Below are 4,966 nucleotides of genomic sequence, written 5' to 3'. Positions count from 1 at the left end.
TATTTTTTTTCTCAACAGCTTGACATGAGCAGAGATCATCAAAGAAGAGTTCCTGACTGGAGGACTAAGTGGCAGGATGAAGGCGGATGACGATGCCAAACAACTGAGTCAACTGGTGAGCCACGTTACCCAACTCACCATCAACCTACTCATGCTCAATACGGTGATTAGAGACGTCAGCATACAGACTGGCACCAACCACCAAATCAGCAGGGAGCCAAAGGAAAATTAAGGGTAACCAGTTATTTTTGCCATAAACCTGGTCATTTGCAAACCAACTCCCTAGCTAAACTCCAACCAGTAGGAAAAAATACTAATCTCCCTATTGAAATGAATCAGAAAGAAGTAGAGTATGGGATGGCCCCATACTACAGTACTTGTCATATCTCCCTTCAGGAGAGTTCAAAGAAAATGGAAGTAAGAACATTTAAGGGTACTGGGGCATATTTGACTTTAAGTGTTTATGATGGATTCCCTATGAAAGATGCTGTGTTATTACTGGGTAATAACATTGATTCTATTAAGTGTCCAGAACCTATAATGACTAAGTCTTCTCTGATGTTGCAAAGGCAAAATCCCAAGGGATGTCTGATGAGAATGCTAAACCATCCTTGGACGACTCTGATCTTGAACTAGCCAATTTGTTTTATGAAGAAAACTGGCCAGGCCTCGTAAATTTAGTGAACAGACCCAGATCAAGCCTTCCTATTCCTGGGTTGCAGGATTGCCAGATGTCTCTCTCTCCATGCCTAAGGGACTCTCCTTTTGGGAAGAACAGCAAAAAGACCCTTCCTTGAATTTCGCCTTTCAGACAGCCAGGGATGAATCCTCTTCAGGTCACCCAGTCAAATATAAAATTTAAAACGACTTCTTAATCTGCACCGAGATTGGTAAGGAGGTAAACGGAAAGCAAAAGACAGATAGACTGGTAATTCCTAAAAAAAATCGATCACAAATATTAAATGTAGCTCATAATTCCTCGCTAGGGGGACACTCAGAAATTACCAAAATCTTATATAGAATATTAAAAGAATTCTATTGGCCAAAGCTAAGGTAAGATGTGAAGAATCACATCCGTTGTTGTAGAGAATATCAACAAGTAGGGAAACCTGGACATTCCATTAAACCTGCACCTCTCCATCCCATACCTGCAGATGGAGAACCTTTTGCAGAGTTAATCATAGATTGTGTAGGTCCACTACCTAAGTCCAAGTCTGGGAACCAGTACATATTCACTATTATGGACAAAGTTACTAGGTATCCAAAAGCAATCCCAATGTGCAGTATCTTTTTTTAAAGCCCTAACAAAGTTTATCTCCTGCTTTAGCATTCCTAAGTCTAGTCTGAGTGACCGAGGTACTAACTTTACTGCCAAAGCATTTAGGGAAGCATTAACTAGGCTAGGAATAATTCATAAACTATACACTGCCTATCATCCTCAGTACCAAGGCGCCTTGGAAAGATTCCATCAGACATTAAAAAACATGAGAACTTATTGCATGCATTTTCCTGCAGACTGGGATGAATCACTTCTTCTGTTGCTGTCCGCAATGAGAGAAACTGTGCAGTAATCCACAGGGTACAATCCGCTTGAACTAATCATTGGACACAACATACCAGGTCCTCTTCGAGTGCGCAAGGAAGGATGGATGGGAGAAGACGCCAGCATAGCACTCAGTTGGCTAAGGATAACTTAAAAACAGCTCAAAATACTATGAAACAGAGGTATAAAAGAAACAAAGTTTCACTTCTTCCATCCCGGAGACAAGGCGTTAATGCAGGAACCTATACCTGCCACACCTTAAAAGCTAGAGTTACGGGACCTATGCAAATTGTAAGTAAACCATGTGATGTAAGCTATGTGGTAGCTCCCCTTGACAAGCCCTCAAAGAGTAAAACATACCACATAAACATAAATCAGATTAAAGCATTTCATACTCCAAATAAAGTCCCAGTAATGACTGTCCTCTGCCTCCATAGAAGATCCTGACTCCTTGCACCCTATTCACAAAATTCAAATAAAGCTTCCCAATTCTGTCCTCCTCAAGGACCCTAGCCCTTTAATGGTGGGGCTGTCTAAGGCTCAAGTAACAGGTTTAACTGCCCTCCTACAATCTTACCCTGATATCTTTTTGGATGTTCCAAAAACATGTCTCTAGGATATCATGATGCAAATGTTAGAAACTCTAAACCTATTAAACTCTCCCCTTACAGAGCTAATCCTGAAAAACAGAGGCTACTTCAGCAGGAAGAAGCATTTCTGATGGTGGTTTTCGAATGTGTACAGACTTCGTAAGGTGAATGAGGTCACTATTCCAGATGCTTACCCTCTGCCACGTTTGGATGACGTAATCGACTTTGTGGGTAAGGCTACTTTTGTGTCCAAATTAGACCTCCTTAAAGGTTACTGTCATGTACATTTGATAGATAAGGTGAAGGAAATCTCTGCCTGCATAATTCCAGGTCATTATCAGTATACAGTACCCCCCTTCGGAATGAAAAACTCGCTGGCATCATTCCAAAAGCTGATCCATCACACTATTGAAGGACTTGAAGGTACGGCCGCTAATCTAGATGATATTGCTCTTGTGTCGGATGCTTGGGACCAACACATGGTCAGATTTAAAGTTCTCTTTCAGAAATTTCAGAGTTTCCATTTAACCATTAATTTATCTAAGTCATCCTTTGGCCAATCTTCTGTTAGTCTTTTAGGCCATGAAGTAAGTAGTGGCAATGTGTCCCTGAAATTTGCTAAAATTCTTGCCATTAAAAATTATCCAGTACCTCATGATAGGAAATCCCTCCAACGTTTCTTTGGTTTGGTAGGAATTTATAGACGATTCTGCAAGAACTTTGCAGACATTGTAGCCCTTCTAACCTCACTTAACAGTCAGAAATCCCAATTTCAGTGGACCCAAAGTGCCAAGATTCGTTTTGTACTGCACCCATTCTTCTGTCTCCTGATTTTTCTCAAGCTTTTACATCACAGGTTGATGCCTGTGAGTCAGGGGTAGGGGCAGTACTTCTACAAAAAGCTGATGATGAGTCTGTGGCTTATAATTCAGCCAAATACCAACCTCACCAGAGGGCCTACTCCACAATTGAAAAAGAAGCCCTGGCTCTGATACAGGCAATGGTCTACAGACAATGGTTTACATGGGTCAGTTGTCTCAGGTGGTCACGGTCTATAGTGACGACAACCTTCTGGTTTATCTCAACTCTGTGAAGAACCACAACACACACCTCATGCGTTGGAGTCTTATGCTGCAACCTTACAATTGTCACATTGTTCATATTGCCGGCAAGGTTAATAAGCTGGCTGATTATCTTTCAAGAATTTAAAATTAAAATGTGTTAGGTTAGGATGTGTTAGGGACTATGGGAAGAATAGCTCTTTTATCCCCCTATGTATATATAAAATGGTGTTTTTTTTTTTTTTGTGAGGGGATATTCTGCTACCGTCTGCAGGTGTCTTGAACCTATGCTAATTCTACTGTCTGCTGTCTCACTCTAAGTTTAGAGTTCGGCATTATGTCTCGAGAAAAGTTGAGCTCTATCTAATAAGTTGGATGTTTGAGAGAAAAGGCAGTTCCATTATTGTACCATGCCATGGTGGCACTCTACCTATGGAGGTGGAAGCCTAGTCTTGGCCATTAGAGCCCTCTTGGGGTGGGGGTGTGGCATGCAAAGAGTACATTACCATAATTCAGTGTATGTACACACTCCCATATAGGCTTCCTCCCAACCAATGAACTGGGTGCTAAGGGTTTAATGATCTAAGAAGTTCCCATTGTTAAATCAGTACCTAGGTTCAACCAATCACAGGCGGGTATGACAATTGCTGAGGTGATGCGATATCACTCATGCTCAACTCTTGCCAGACTCATACAGCTGCTGGTTGCTCATGGTTCTCTCTTGCACTCTGGTTTTGTCTTTGTCTTGATTACCGTGATACACTTATATTTCAAACTTCTGTACATAGTGTATATAGTGTACATAAGTGTACATATATATATTGATGAAGGAAAATACGATTTAAAGACTACTGCTGTGTTTATTTTTGCTCCAAGTCCCATTACAACCAGGTTAACAGGCCATTATTACCTATGTATGTAATGTCTCCACACTCCTATGTGCAAGAATCACCGTTTTTCCTCGTCAGTTATATGGTTCACCTCACCTTTCACAGACCCATCTGCTGACGTCCAATTCCAGATACCTAGACACGTTCACTTCCTTCCTACTTCCTCCCTCTAATCTGATATCCAATCTTTCATTACCTGAAGTTTTTTGTTATCCTCATCACCTTGCTCTTTCTTATGTTCACATTTAATTTTCCTTCTATCACATACCCACCCAAATCCATCAACCAACCTCTGCAACCTCTCTTCAGAATCTTGAAAAATTACAGTCATCAGCAAAAAATCAGCTGTGACAACTCACACTTTGTGTTTGATTCTTTATCTCTTAATCCAACATTTCTTCCCAACACCCGAGTATTCAATTCTCTTTCATAACCATCATTAAATATATTGAACAACAGCTGTGACATCGCACATCCTTGTTTAAGTCTTGCTTTTACTGGGATATTATCTCCCTCTCTCCTATATACTCTAAACTGAGCCTCACTATCCATATAAGAAGTCTTAACTGCTTGCCGTAACATACCACCTATTCCATACACTTGCAAAACCTGCCACATTGCCCTCTATCCACCCTGTGATACACATTTTCGTAAACCAAAAATGCAACGATAAGCTCCGTAAACACTTGGTCTACACATCCACTACCCTTCCCGATGCCTCATTATTCATCTACGATCTTACTCATCATTTTACTCTCATGATGGAGAGAGGGAGATTGTTTCCCAGTAAAAGTACACCTTAAACAGTAGTAATAACTATCTCCCTGTGTCACCACTCTATGTGACTCATCCAACAGCACCAGATCACGCTGTGTCACCACT

Source organism: Cherax quadricarinatus, unplaced genomic scaffold, assembly GCF_038502225.1.
Source record: "Cherax quadricarinatus isolate ZL_2023a unplaced genomic scaffold, ASM3850222v1 Contig392, whole genome shotgun sequence".
Lineage (NCBI taxonomy): Eukaryota > Metazoa > Arthropoda > Malacostraca > Decapoda > Parastacidae > Cherax > Cherax quadricarinatus.
Note: the sequence above shows the minus strand (reverse complement) of the source record.